The sequence below is a fragment of the Asparagus officinalis genome, chromosome 1 (genome assembly GCF_001876935.1).
Source record: "Asparagus officinalis chromosome 1, Aspof.V1, whole genome shotgun sequence".
Taxonomy (NCBI): Eukaryota; Viridiplantae; Streptophyta; class Magnoliopsida; order Asparagales; family Asparagaceae; genus Asparagus; species Asparagus officinalis.
The window spans coordinates 50,683,697-50,700,400 of NC_033794.1; the positions used below are offsets into that span (position 1 = coordinate 50,683,697).

General features: G+C 35.2%; 1 pseudogene; it reads right to left on the reverse strand.

Moving 5' to 3' along the window:
• On the reverse strand, positions 7–4,192 carry LOC109824015 (annotated as a pseudogene).

The following is a 16,704-nucleotide window of genomic DNA, read 5'->3' on the forward strand; positions in this document are numbered from 1 at the left end:
GGAGGCTGTTTTTTTTAAATACGGGCTTCCTGTTTTGCAGTTAGAAGCTCCATGAGATGTCGATAACATTATAATTTCAACGTGTCACTGGACAGGTTCAGAATAGGGCGGGAATTGGTCGTTTTCAGGACAGGTCAAATTTTCTGACCCTATTATAATTGACCAAAATTCAATCCGTTTAATGAACAGGTCAAATCGCAATACCCATAACTGACAAGCATGCAACTCTTATCACCTGAACTAACTAGTTTCTCAACAGGTCAGATTTGATTTCTAAAATGATATCATAAAAATGCAAAACAAAGGATTCCAAACAACAGAATAAAAAAAGTAACTTTCCATAGTCTATCCAACTAGATAATCACAAGTTTGAAGTTGAGGTGGTGTAATTTTATTCATTTTTAAGTTGCAAGCTAAAAAACTTCGAGAACTCAACTTGAACATGTGAAGAACGACCAACATCAAGTAAAAAAAAGTAAATATCAATCTATTTAACCAGGTCTTTTCTGGTCACGCAGGTAATGACTATACTGAATCTGAGTTGTCTGTTAAGAGAGTCGATCTCATTAACCCATTTAAGACCCACCACCTGTAAAAGGCCAATCCTTTCTCGCTGACTTCCCAGACTAAGACTTAACTACAGCTGCATAGTTGTGCGTATCTTATACTTCAAACTAAAATGTGAACAGTCTAGGTAGCACCGAAAGTTGCCCATAGCTGCATGGCCTCAGACTGCATCAACTAGATTGATAATGTATGTCTGATAGCAAGGTTTTTTCTTCTTGCATATAGTTGCATAAAACTGCACCATTGTTACTCAGTCACGTAGAGTAAACCACTTACTGACTTCATTCACTCAGAAGCATAGTGATATATGATATGACATATGTACTCATGGACAAAGGAATTACTTATCAGTGAGGAGAAAACACACTTACCTGCATACCGCCGAATAGGAGAAGTGAAATGAGTATAGAGAGGTGTAGCAAGTCCATAATGGTAAAATTCTGATAAGCTCAAATCTCCACTAGAGAAATAGACTGCCTACGCACATCATGATCCAAGTATCAAACTTAGAGACTACATGATCGTAACTATAGTATCTTTATCAAAGTCCTCACAAATGAAATTATACCTGTGTCATGCACCTAGTAGCCAAAATCCTGATCAGCTTATTAAAGTATGGATCCTCACCCTACAGTTAGAGACAAATAAACATCATGAGTACCCTGGGCAGCAAAATAACAACATTCCAGCTTTATTTAAAAAAGGCCTAACATCATATTATCAACCGCACAACAGAGCACTACGCAGAACTTAAAAAAAAGAACTTACCAGGACCACTGCAGAAGCTTAGCAAAAGGAAAAAATTGAAGTGTGTGAGTGTGGGTGTGGGTGGGTGGGGGTTGGTGGAAGATGGAATGAATCCTCACCACTGCACGGTCAAGCGAATCAGCTAGTGCTTTAGAAGATGAAATATCCAGATCTAAGCCAACAGCAGCAGCTGTACGCAGCAACGGTTCAAGCATCTCTTTTGTTGGAGAAGGATGACGCCTGATTCCACATCAAAAGTAAACAACAACATACAAGAACATAAATCAATCTAATTTTAGCTTGTCAAATAGAAGCTACTACTATCTTATCTATGTTGGTTCATTCGCCAAGAGAAGCGTTACCAAAAAGATATCCGGGCATACCTCAACAAGGAGCACAAAGGAAAGTGTTTTAAGATCTTTTCTGCAACAGAAATATTAGCAGCAAGCATAAACTCCTCAATCATTTGATTTGCCTCCCGGATCTGATACATTCCTGCCAATAAATGAATAGTTAACCTCAATCCTGAATCCTCTTACCTCTACTATGAATTAAAACCTTCTATAAATTCAACTACTAACCAATATCTAAAGGATCATGAGTTTCAGTATCAATTTGAAATTTAACTTATGCTGAAGCAAGTGTAAGTGCTCCTCTGTCGATACGCCTTTGTCTCATGATCTGTTTTAACATTCAAAAAAATGTGAAGAGCATTCAACCAGATCATTAAATTAAAGACTTTTTTTTTACTATGTAAGTGTAATGGATTCCAAGACACCAACCTTTGCTAAGGAGTTCATATTTCGCAGGTCAGTTGTTAATGGGTCCGCTAAGCGGCTGCAAGAGACATTGGAAACAATCAGAATAAGATATTGGTTTACACAAAAATAAATGCAATCCACAGGATGCAGCAACAAAAACCATCCCGTTGAAGCAAAATTAAAGCAAATATCAAACTGAAAATTCAGAATGTAAGGTTTGAATCATGGTTTAAAGTATCAGCCAATATCAATATATATCACAGTTCTCATATCAGGATTTTAAGCATCTGCTCTCCAGTTCAGTCAAAACCGAGCAATAACAACAGCGGTTAATACTTAATAATTATTAATAACACAAGGATTGGCTAATAATTGGTGATATTAGGAGGAAGTCTGGGCTTCGGTTCACCAAAAGTTTATTTGATATTGTATTATTGTATACATATAAACTTAAAAACTAATGAATAGAAAGTTCATGATTAATTTGACTTATTGCATGTATTGATACATCTGACCAGAAGCTGTAAAAATCAACAAGGCTCTCGATATCGAAACCAATAAAACCAAACTCGAAGTATAAGATAAGATAAAAGGCTAGATTTCAAGAAACTACGATGATAGCTTTTACTTATTTTTCATAAAGCTACCTTAAACTTTTTCTTCAGATAAGTACAAAGTTGATAGTTTTGTAAAAAGAAGTGAAGAAGACATGGAAGGTTCTTAAAATTTAATCACGGTAGTTTCAGGGAATTTATTAAGTCTGCAGGAATTATGCATATCTGTGTAGTTTCTAAAAAAGCATCCATAATTTCATGGTAGTTCTAATCGTGGTAGTTTTTTGGAATTTAATGTAAGGTAAATCCACTCAGCGGGTCATGTGCTTCTGGAGCAGAGTTAAGTTTTTGTAATATCTTAAAAAGCAAGCAAAAGTAGTTTCTTGAAATTCAGTCCAAGTAAACTAACTCTTAGTGCCAATAATATGCCTTTTATATCAACAAGCTGGAAACCTATGTTTACTGCAAATATATGCACTACAATAGCAGTGTGTGTGCGCGAACAGTGTGGGAGGAACATAGTCCAAATCTTTCCTGGTCCTGTGATTGTTGTTAATGGTCTATGCATCATCCCCATCTTAGCCAACCATTCCAGCCAATTCTAGTGAATATATCACACTTCTCATATCAGAATTTTAAGCATCTGCTCTCCAGTTAATGGTCTATGCATCATCCCCATCTTAGCCAACCATTCCAGCCAATTCTAGTGAAACATGTTCAGTAATCCATAAAGGCACATGAAGGCAAAAATCATCGTCGAGTTGATGGCACAAGAGGTCAAAAACAAAGAGGTGATTAATTTGGCAAGACGGAGCAGGCCGCTAATACCAATACTGATGACTTCCTAAACATCAATAAAGGGCTACAGATTGTACAATAATGGTGCAGGTCAAGTTTCAGCTGAGCTTATAGAAGTTCAAAATACAACCATAACTCCAGACCTTACTTCATAACACTAAAGCCAGAACAATTATCCCCATTTCACTTCAGGAAGCAAGATAAAACCCAACCGATCCATGCACAATTAGCACATTAAACAAAGCTTAAGCATGTGGTTTCGTCAAACATTAGCACATTAAACTGAGCTTAAGCATGTGGTTTCATCAAACATAAGTTATCATAAGCTATGCGGAAAAAGAATAAACTAAAATTTGATTTCGTTGAATAATGGCGCTAGTGTAAGAAATCTAGTGTAAATAATCCTATAAAACATTCACCTCTTTGGCATTCACGTTTCTATCCTCTTCTTCTTCAATCTCCATACTGTATATGGGTACGCATAGTTGATGTGTCCTTACTGTGACTAACATCTCAGTTTCGGGAGGTTGCGCAAGTGATACTGCTAGTGCCGCCAGTGCGTCCGCATAAGCGTTCTGGAGACGAGGGATGTATTCAATAAAACAAAAGGCAGATGGAAGCACCTATCATCCATTCTTGCTTGAGCTTCTACATACGGCATTGCAGCGCAAGACTTTATAACACTCTTAGTGTATCTTGAAGATAAAATTTCTGCTTCTAGTGTCATCTCCTATAATTCACAGAGAAAGAGTGGGAAGAATCAGTGAAGAAAGTCCTGAGATCCATTGATGTAGATTTACCACAAGACTAGAAAAATGAACTTATGCTAGAAACTTTATGGTTTTTGTAAAAAAATCAATAACAAAGAAAGACAAATCAGTAAAGAAGAAATCGATTCTTTGCATCTTGCCACAGTCTGACATAAAAACATCAAAACCCTCGAACACCTCCGAGATCAAAAAATCCTAGTTCAGATCGAAACCCTCGAACACCTCCGAGATCGATGCGGCATCCACCGCCACCGTACGATCGGAATCCGATGGTTCCGTCGACTACCTGGTCACGGCGGTTGAAACTCCCAATGAAATTGTAGAGGAGGTTAGGGTTCCAATGAGGAGGAGAGGGGACGGGTCAGGGCTAGGGTTTTTTATGGTAAAGGTGGCGGCGAACTCCAGATCTCGACGGCAACGGCGAGTTCAGATGAGAGAGCGAGAGAGAACGGGGTTTGGGGCCGGTTTTCTGATGAGAGAGCGAGCGAGAGAGAGAGAACGGAGGAAATGGGGGGCTTTTGTGGGTTTTTTTCATTTTTTGGCGAAAATAAATGGGGGGAAATTTCCCTCCCTATGGTGTAGGATAAAATCAACTTGCCCTAACGGTTTAAACTGTTGTGGCAAGTGAAATCAGCCACAACGGTTCCTTACACCCAACACTTACACCTGTTGGGCTGAGCCTCTTTTTACTAGTGCTTCCATAATATTAGTTGAGAAACATATTGTTTAAATTGGTCCATGGCGTGAAAAATACCCATTTAGAAAGCCAAATATAAGAAATGATGATATTTCAAGGCGCAAAACAAAAAGAATCCCACCACCAACCTTGAGGAAACACAATATGTACTATTCTCCAAAAAAATGTATTAGGTCCGACTGTGCATCATGACCATTGGCTTCTTGCTAAAGTTAGGTTGAATGAAGAAGTTATGAGGCACTATAGTTTAGCTGGTCACAGTGGTTATATTGAACTTGTTGAGAAAATCATCAATTACATAGACCACATAAAGGTTGCATTTGATCCTTATAATGCGTTTCGAACATACATATATCAAGCCATCCAATGTGCATAGCAACAAGGATTGCTAGTATCATGTTAATGTTATCATTTTTTTTTTTTGGCATGAACTAATTTTATCTTCTCAATTTGTAGCTGTGATTGTGAAATTTATGTCTACTTATATGTATGAGCTATACTACTTGGATGTGATACATTGCATGTTACTCCTATTGAGGACTCAGCGTAGGTTGTACGTGCTAGGCTTGTGGCAGAATTTGTAGCATGAGTAATAATTAAAAAAACATGGACAAAATCAGCGGAAAGGGGCACTAGACAAGGATAATCCTGAATATGTTCCGAGAAGTGATAAAGGGAGAAAGGGAAATAAAATGTAGATTGAAATAACTTATATTCAACTATGTTTGTGACTCTTGTGTATTTATGTCTACATGTTGTTGATCAACATTTGGATCATTTGTATTTATGTCTACATGCGGATCATCAAGATTTGGATCTTTTGTATTTATTGTTAGCCTTCTTGTTTTGATGATGTTTAACAAACAATTTACCACTAATGTTGTTTGTCTAGTATTTGTGTTTTCTTATTTATTATAGACAAACAACGTAATTAGAGGATGGATGGATTGCGCTATAACGATCATATCCAAAGGAGGTTGGCGGAATGTCGGTGAAGCCTTGCAATTCAAAGTTAAAGATCAAGTTCAAGCTTCATCTGGGAGATTACCAAGAAGAGCTTATTGTAGATCAAGATCTAGCTTCGGTAATCTAGTTTAGGTTTTATATGTGTGCTAAGTACGTTAAGCTCAATATCTATACACACATTTATTGGTTTCTTCGTATATATATATATATTCATATATATATATATAAGTTTTGGTTTCTATGCATATATATAGTTATATATATAACATGCATGGTATTGGGTTTTCATGTTTATAATATGGAATCACATATTTCATATTTATTATTGTGATTTGGTTTAACTACTTAGATATGAAACAAATATATTTTCATATACATACTCCTATGTTTCATTCTCTAATGTATTTGTGAAATATCATATTCTTAGTTTTTGGACTTAATAATAATCATATACATATTTTATTAAGTCTACAAAATTTATTGTGCAGAGTTTCAAAACATGGTTTAGCCTAAATGTCAAAATTCATATGTTTATATTTTCGTGTTTTGGACTTATTTGTAAAATAATGATATTTTTCATTTGGGAAGTCCTTTTGATAACCAGTCATTATAGCATGTTTATTATCATGTCTACAATCATTCCCCAAAGTTTTACATTTTTTGGAATTTATTTGATATTTAAACAGGGTTTTAAAATCAGAAAATCAGTTTTCAAAATCAGATTTTTATATATCGGTTCTCTATCTCTCCACAGCGCGACCGCCGGTCGCACGGACCTATATTATTTAGTCACGTGCGGCAGTAGAGAGTTTGTCGGTCGACCGATGCGGTCGACCGAGAGCTCGATTTTTCTGTCGGTCGACCGCACCGGTCGACCGATGAAGTCTCTGTTTGTTTTTTCTCGTTTTCGATCTGGATCGCGGTCGACCAGAAATTTCGTCGGTCGACCGAATAATTTCGTCGGTCGACCGAAAATTTCGTCGGTCGACCACCGCTTAGTCAGGTCTGTTTCCAACGGCTATTTTTGTTACCGTTGTTGGGGTTGTTTCTGTCATTTGGTTTGGGGTTTTTGGCTGAGGTTCTTGGAGGCTATAAATACCCCATTGATCTCAGTTCTCATTAACCCAAGAGAATGTTTTGACAAGTTTTAAACGAGTTTAAGTTTGTTTAGTTTGTTTTTGAGGTTTGCTGTTACAAAGAGGAGTTTGCATCATCTGTTGAGGAATTCATCTTTAATATCCTTTCATCCTCTCTTTGTGTTTATAGAGAAGTTTCCTTAACTCTATTTCCTAGCATTTCTACTATTGTATTTCATATCAATTTTATTGCTAGTTCTTATTGAGTTAAGTTTTTATTGAATCTCTTTGTTACACATACCCACTTGAGCTTATTGTATTTGCATACATAGTATATTAGGGTTGTGAGAGATTGTAACATTGAGTTGTGCTTAATTGAGTTCTCATCTATTATAGAGAACAAATTTATATTTGTTACATTGTGAGATTGTAAGGTTTTCGGTGAGCTAGAAAACCGAGTGTGTTGTGAAGTTTTCGATGAACTAAAAAACCGAGTGTGAGGAGTGAACGTTGTTCGGTGAGCGTTGAAAACCGACACAGTGTGGTTGTAAACGTTATTCGGGTGAACGTAGAAAACCCGGTTGTGATAGTGAATTTCTCCCCGGAAGTGGGGAGCGGAGACGTAGGACGGAAGGTCCGAACTCCGTGATTATATCTTGTGTTTATATTTCTTGTCGCCATTATCATTAGCTCATTATTTATATGATCCACTATCTAGTTCATATTGTTTACCCCTTGTGTTAGTTTTATATCCTTGCATATACATATATCATATTGTATATCTCTTTGATAGGATATATCATCTTGTGTTAGTTTAAATATCCTTGCATATATATATTCATCATATAGGATATATCTCATTGTTCATATTGCTTATCCTAGCTTATATATCTTGTTGTATTTCATACTTGTTAGGATAACTTGTTAATTAGTTTTAATTGGTATTTAATCGGATTAGATTAGCATAAGACCCTAATAACCCCCCCTAGGGTCTAACATTTATGTCTACAAGTTGATGATTCTACTATGCCCATATCAATTATATTTTGTTTGGGGTTACATTCACATGATTTACTTGCTTTAATATTAACAGGCCATACTATACAGTTAATACATATGTCATAAATTTATTATCCTAGCTTAAACATTAATAGGTAAAAGTGTATACTTCACACATACCCTATAGCTTTAACATCTAAGATGTAAATATTAACAGGTAAAAGCGTATACTTCACATATACCCTATAACTTTAATAGTCAATCTGTAAAAATTAATAGGCAATGTCAGACAGTAAAAACATATGGAATAACCTTAATAGTCAATTCTTAGCAATAACAAGCAATGCTGAAAGTTAATACATAGTCTGCAAAATACAAGCAAAACACTTAACATCAAACAAAACACATCTAAAAGTTTGGTAATAATAAGATTGGTCCATCAATCAGCATAGGTTCCTTGCATGTTGTGTGGTTAAGACCTTTCATATGGCATCGAGAGCATTTAATTGGATGTGTATAAATAGTTCTATTGTCGATTCATCTAGTTTTATTTCTCCATTATATTTTCATTCTAACCAGTGGTAATATCTGGATCTGATCTCGTAGTGCATTATGATTCTTATAACCAGGGATGGGGTAAATGATTGGCTCATAACTTTTTTAAATGCTTCAACGACATAAATCAATAGCAGAATTGATAAATGTCTCTCTTCATAAACATAATAGATGCACAAACATGTTTATAGGGGATATGAGTTACGTCCCACACACGGCACGTGCATCTGTTGTTCTCCAAATCCACTTGGCAAGTTTTATGGGATTGTACTTCAAATAATCTTTTATGGTATTGAAGTACATCTAAGCTTATTTTTTATATTTTCTTTAAGGACCATCGGTTTAGAATAAAGAAATCCATTCTATTTTTCAACCATTTCTCATCGATCATTCATGCGAACCATAATTTGCTTCCATATGTGCTCCACCAATTGTAGTATTTGTAGCAATCGAACTTCTCATATCCAATTATTGAATGATGCAGTGACATTATATATAATGTGATCATATCTGAAACATACTATAAGATGGAAGGTAAATACTCTTCAAAAAGATCGCAACTTTATAGCATACAAAATAATATTAACAAGCAACGACATATCCATAATATGAAATGACTTAATCTTAACACGAAATGACTTAACCTTAATAGGAAATATATTATTCTTAATAAGAAATGACTTAACCATAATAGGAAATGACTTAACCCTAACCGAAAATAAAATTACCTTAATAGGAAGATCATGAAAGCAAATACTTCACCTAATTTCAGGAAAAAAATACATTTCCCCAGTTCTTTGAAGTATAGTTGATAACAATATTATATGCTCTTTCATTTATCAGTTTAATATTATCCATTGATGCGTCATAATTATGTACCAAAATTGCAAGTTCATAATTGATCAAGTTATAGTATAAAAAGTTATCGATCCCAGGAGGAAGGTCATTTTAAGAGATTATTAGAATTGGTTCTTATGTTTTGTGCGTGACAAAAATAGGATTAAAGAATAAGTGTGATTATGAAAAGAGATATGATGAGTGATGGTTTTGAATATATGCAAGTGATAATAAATTGAATTTTAGAGGAGAGAAGAAAGAATCAAAGAATAAAATAAAAGCAAGAATAAAAAGAAAAAAATCAAGAAAATAAAAGAAGGAGGATTCAATTAAAGATATGAGAAATCTAGAATTGAATCCACTAGCTAATCTCAATTATAAAATACAAACTATTCTCTTTTTATCATATTTTTACTTAGATTAATTAAGCATGAACTATCAAACCATTTAAGAAAAGCATAACCTATCAAATTATCATCTAAGTCAAAATTACTATTCATGATAAGAACAACAACAAGATAGTAATCCTAGAATTCATAAGCATAACCTACCAAACCATTTAAGATAAGTATAGATTATCAAATTCTTCTTCTACCAATTAGTTTTCTAGTTGATTATCCTAAACATGAACATTTTAAGTGTAAGAGAATAATCCATACAATATAAAGGAAATTAAACTAGTTTCATACAATTCTAAGATTCCTACAAGAATTAATTTCATATCTTAAGAAATAAAAGCAAGAAGAAAAAAACTAATTATAAAATAAAAAGAAAAGAAAATTCTAAACTATGAACAAGAAATAAATCTAACTACAAATAATTAAATTCTAAATTACAAAATAAATTGCAAAAATTAAATGCAAAAAAATAAATCTACTCTACAAATTAAAGTGCAAAAAGAAATAGAAAGATAAGAAAATAAATCTACACTACAAACATGAATGTAAATCTAACTAATAAGTAATAATAAAGAAATTACTAAAAAGAAATAAAAGAGAGAAATAAAAGAAAAGCAAACCTTCAAACTTTTTTCATCTCCATCATCATCATCCAACAAAGAGAAGAAGATTTGAAGTGGAGAAAAAATTATTTTTATTAATTGTAACAAAAGTTACAAATTTGGAAGGCCTTCTCAATTAAGAATAGCCCTTCTCTCCAAATAGAGTTATAAAATTTTTCACACCTCTAACCCCTCACTCTCTATCCCTATTTATAGTAAATATCAGTGAATGAGAGCCTATAAATTTCAGCCATAGATCTGTAAAAGAATGACGGAGGTATCGATACCAGTATCGATAGGGGTATCGATGCTAGCATCGATACGGGCATCGATGCTGGCATCGATGCCCTCATCGATGCTGGCATTGATGTCAAGTTGTCCCTGGTTGTTGTCCGTAGATTTCTCTTGGGTTTGCTCTTGGGCTTGGGCCTTGGACAATTTCTTGGCAATTTTGGGCTTTAACACTTTATTAATTATTGAATGATTTTATTTGGCTTCATAGGCTTCATGGCTTGATTCTTTTTCTTTTGACTTCAACTCTAAAATCATTTTCCTCTTTGAACTTTTGCTGATGTTTTTCATTAATTCGTGGGCTTTATTGAGAGAAGAGATATTGAGCTTTTATTCTTGATTAACCTGTAATTAAAGATAAAAGCAATTATTAGTGGCATATTTATTCATATAAAATAGATAATGAGGGTATAAAATTATAATAAAATATGATTATCAAATACCCCCACACCTAAACTTTTGCTAGTCCTCTAGCAAAGAATAAAAAGAACATCCTAACTCACTTTCGCAGGAATCGCGGTTGTATTTAGCGCATACAACAAGCCTTTAAACCCCTAGGTTACCCTAGTGGACGAGTTGTAGTCTCGTGAGGGTTTGCAGTGAATATACCCACAAAATTCGGTCAACTTGCCAAATTAAAGAAGTCAGTAAATAACTAAATTCACTTGATAACTTTTAGATAATCTAATTGGAGCCAGTTATCACTCAAGAAAACATTTTTATATATAACTCTAAGGTATATTTTTAAGAAAATCTTCTCATTGTAGCAATACAAAACCAAGCCAAACTTAGAAATTTAATTTAAAAGTTTTGAAAAGAACATGCTAACTCTTTGTTTTAAATAATTTTCAAGTTGTTTATAAGGTTAGTTTTTTAATATATATATATGTGTGTAAGTATATATAGTCTAAAAAAATGTGTAAATCAAGATAACTTGAAAAAAAATATTTTCAACTCTAAGTTAAGCATGCAAAAATTTTATTATTTTTAATTAAAAATCTAAGGTAAGACTTAAGTAAAGTATACTAGTTGATAAATCATTTCTTAAGAATTTTATTTGGAGTTATCATAAAAGGTGAACTTGAATATATCACTAACTAGGAATTAGAAAATTTAAAGTCTATCAATTAGATCAATTATTACTTAACTCTATTAATTTGGCAAGTGACAATATTTTTATATTTTTTTATAACAAAAACTATGTCCAAAATGCAACAAAATGATAAAATAAAGAGGAAAATATGTACTTCTCACCCCCACACCTAAATTTTACATTGTCCTCAATGCAAATTTGCTGATGCACAAAGTAAAGCAGATAAGAATGGAAGAACTTACATTTATTCGGTCGACCTAGAACAATGATGATAATGATCTGTAATTACTATTAGTATGAGGATAAAGAAATCAAATAAGAGAGAAAAATTGAATTTTTTTAATTATTTTTTTAATTGTTTTTTTTACAGATAATGAGGTTCATGAAGAACTAATAACTCTTCCTCTCCAAGTGTAGAAAATTCTAAAAATTGTTTTAAACATTAATCATTTATTTTAAAAATATTATCATTTTTAGGATTTTCTATCTCGACAGCCCCATGCGAAAAAACTTGTTTGCCAAAAATGGACCTGTCCATCTTGTTCTTAATTTTTAGGAAAAAAATACAATTTTAAACTTTACAATAAAACTTTCTGTCCTGGAGAGAAATTTTTTCGTAAAATTGATTTGTCATAAAAATCTTGGTTTTCTCTTTGTAAATTTTTTAGTTTATGTATGCATCATTTTGAATTTCTTCCAACTCATTTATTTGGAGTAATATGTTCTTGCCCGCTGAGTCTGAGTCAAAAATCAACCGTTTTATCGCCCATATTGCTCGATGTTCTAACTCCACTGGTAGGTGATAAGCTTTTCCAAACACTAGTCTGTATGGTGACATCCCCAATTTTGCCTTGAAAATTGTTCTATATGCCCACAGAGCATCACATAATTTTACAGATCAATCTTTTCTGTTATGATTAACTAATTTTTTCTAAGATTTGTTTGATATGCATGTTTGTGACATCTACTTATCCACTGGTTTGGGGGTGATAAGGAGTTGACAATTTGTGTGTGATTGAATATTTCCTCATTAAAGCCTTAAAAGAACGATTACAGAAATGTGTACCGTTATCACTGATGATCGCTCGGGGTACTTCAAACCGTGCAAAAATGTTCTCTTTTAAAAACTTGACAACGACCTTGTTGTCATTAGTTTTGCAAGCTACCGCCTCAACCCATTTTGACATGTATTCAACGGCAACTAGAATGTAAACATTTCCAAAGGAATTTGGAAATGGTCCCATGAAATCGATACCCCACATATCAAAAAGTTCAACAGATAAGATGGGTTATAAAGGTATCATATTTCTTCTAGTGACTTTTCCTAAAAGCTGACAGCGGGTACAAGTTTTGCAAAACTCGTATGAATCCTTAAAAAGAGTGGGCCAGTATAGCCCAGATTGGAGAATCGTATGAATCCTTAAAAAGAGTGGGCCAGTATAGCCCAGATTGGAGAATTTTTTTAGCTATTTTTCTTGAGCCAAAGTGGACCCCACATGCTTGCTCATGACAAAAGAAAAGAACACTCCTAGTTTCTTTAGTGGGAACACACCTCCTAAAGATCTGATCAGGATAGTATTTGAACAGATATGGATCATCCCAGTAAAAGTATTTTATTTGGGAGAAAAAACGGGATCCATCCTGTTTGGACTAATGAGAAGGGATCTGGTTCATGACTATGTAGTTCACAATGTCGGCGAACCATGGTAATGAGAAGGGATCTGGTTCATGACTATGTAGTTCACAATGTCGGCGAACCATGGAACAGATTGGATTCTTAGGAGTTGTTCATCTGGAAAATGTTCATTGATCGGGACGGTTGATGTTGGTGCATTTGGGAGTCAAGAGAGGTGATCTGCTACAGGGTTCTCTGTTCCCCTTCTGTCAAGAATTTGAATGTCAAACTCTTGAAGTAGGAGAATCCATCTAGTGAGCCTTGCTTTAGCATCCTTTTTGGTCAAAAGATACTTTAGTGCGGCATGATATGTGAAAACTTTGGTTAAGGAACCGATGAGGTAGGACCTAAATTTTTCTAAGGCAAAGACTACAACTAAAAACTCTTTTTCTGTGACAGAGTAATTTTTTTGGGCATCATTCAGAGTCCTACTGGCATAGTAGATCACATGCGGTTTTCCATCAAACCGTTGTCCTAAAACAGCACCAATCGCAGAATCAGATGCATCACACATCAGTTCGAAAGGTAAGGTCCAATCTGGTGCATGAATGATAGGAGCTGTGGTTAGCTCCTTTTTCAGATATTCAAAAGCTTTGAGGCAATCGGGAGAGAAGACAAATGATGTATCCTTAGCTAAGAGATTGGTCAATGGTCTAGCCATTTTGCTAAAATCCTTGATGAAACATCGGTAAAAACTAGCATGACCAAGAAATAATCTGACATCTTTGACTGTTTTGGGAGGAGGAAGATTGGAAATGAGATCTACCTTAGCTTTGTCCACTTCGATTCCCCTATTGGAAACTACATATCCTAAGATAATGTCTTGTTTGACCATAAAATGATATTTCTCCCAATTGAGAGTCAGGTTTTTCTCCCTATATCGTTCTAGGACCAGTTTAAGATGATGCAAACATTGGGATTTATGTCACCAAAAATAGAAAAATCGTCCATAAAAATTTTGAGAAATCGCTCTACCATGTCAGAAAAAATACGGATCATGCAACGTTGGAATGTGGCCGGTGAGTTTCACAAGCCAAAAGGCATGTGTCGATATGCAAATGTTCCATACGGACAAGTGAAGGTGGTTTTCTCCTGATCTTCTGGAGCGATAGGGATTTGATTGTAACCTGAATATCCATCCAGGAAACAATAGAACTCATGTCCTGCTAAGCGCTCTAACATTTATCCATCCAGGAAACAATAGAACTCATGTCCTGCTAAGCGCTCTAACATTTGGTCAATGAATGGAAGACGGAAGTGATCTTTCCGAGTGGCTAAGTTAAGTTTTCGGTAGTCAATACAAACTCGCCATCCAGTTTGGATCCGAGTGTGAATCAACTCATTAGCCTCATTTTGGATCACGGTGATCCCAGATTTCTTTAGAACAACTTGGACCGAACTCACCATGAACTATCAGAAATAGGATAAATGATCTCATGATCGAGACATTTCAGAATGTCTTTCCTAACAGCTTCTTTCATCACTGGGTTTAACCTACATTAAGGATCTCTAGTAGGTTTGGCGTCATCTATCAAATGGATTCGGTGTTGAATAATGGTTGGACTAATCCCTTTGATATCAGCCATGGTCCATCTAATGGCTTCCCTATTCTCTCTTAAAACATCTAAGAGAGCTTCCTTTGGACTGGTAGTTAAGTCAGAAGAAATAATGACTAGTAAAGACTCGTTCTCCCCTAAGTAGGCATACTCTAGATTTTCAGGTAGAGGTTTGAGCTCTAACTTAGGGGTTCCTCTACAGATGGGCGAAGCTGGATTCGTGATTCTATCTCCAAAAGTTCTCGTTGCCAGCCAACAGTAAAAACATGATTGACCAGCGGATCTAACTCTAGTTCATCATCAAAAGACTCCACAAATATTAAGTCAGATGCACTTGAATCTAACTCACACTCTCCCTCTTGTTGCTCACTAGATATTCCCTGAATGAAATTTACTTCCATGGGTTGATCAGATGGATCACTAGGTTGTCTCCCTAAGTTGAAAATATTAAGGTCAACAGTCATGTTCCATGGGTTGATCAGATGGATCACTAGGTTGTCTCCCTAAGTTGAAAATATTAAGGTCAACAGTCATGTTTCCAAAAGATAGTTTTATTTGACCAGTTCTACAATTGATCAAAGCATTTGAGGTGGCTAAGAACGGTCTTCCTAGAATGACGGGGATTTGACTTTTGAGATTGGAAACGGGTTGCGTTTCCATGATAATAAAATCAATAGGAAAAATAAACTCTCCAACCTTGATCAGAACATCCTCTAACTCTCCTTTGGGAATTTTCACGGATCTATCAGCTACTTGTAGAGTGCATCTTGTCAGTTTTAGTTCTCCTACACCTAGCTGTTGATAGACTAAATAAGAAAGGAGGTTGACACTGGCTCCCAAGTCTAGAAGCGCCTTATCAATATGAGTGTTACCTATGACGCATAAAATTGTGGGACAACCAGGGTCCTTATATTTTAATGGCATGGGTTTCAAAAAAAAATTCACTGAGGTTGGCAGCTAAGAACACTTTCTTGGGGACATTGGTGGTTCTTTTCTTAGTGCATAAGTCCTTCAAGAACTTTACATAAGAGGGGATTTGTTCGATTGCATCTAGGAGAGGGATGTTGATCTTGACCTGTTTAAACGTTTCTAGGATTTTCTCGACCTGCGGGGAGTTTTTCCTAGGTTAGAGTCTATCTGGAAAGGGGGCAACGGGCCTAAACCTATCTAGATCAGGCTCAATCTCATGTTCAGTATTTTGGTCATCGAATGGAATTGCTTCATCGGAAGGAGTGTGTCAGATATGAGAAGGGGTTTGATCCGGTGGCATTCTAACCTGATTGTCTATTTGTTTCCCTGATCTTAGTGTGTGAACTACATTCACATGAGCTGGATGGGTTGAACTGGATCCATTGTCTTTAGGGTTTGTAACAGGTTGACTTGGGAATTTTCCTTTTTCTCTCTCACTCACTGCAGTGGCTAGTTGCCCAAGTTGGGTTTCTAACCGGGCTATGTCTTGAGTGTTCGAGTTGAGCACTTGGCTGGTGGTTTGCATGAAGGAATTTAGAGTGGTGGATGACTGGGTCAACATGCTGGTAGTTTGTGTAGAAGCTTTGATCATAGCTTCTAAACCCTTTTCTAAGACACTCAGACGTTTGTCATGATCAGAATTTAAAGGATTTGTAGGCTGGTAAGGATGAGGATGTTGGGTTAGAAAAACTGGGTTAGCTTGTTGAAAATTGTTTGGTGCGTTGAATGGAAGTGTATTTCCCCTAGGGAATTGTTAGTTCGACGTGGGAATGAAGTTTTGATTTCCGGGAGG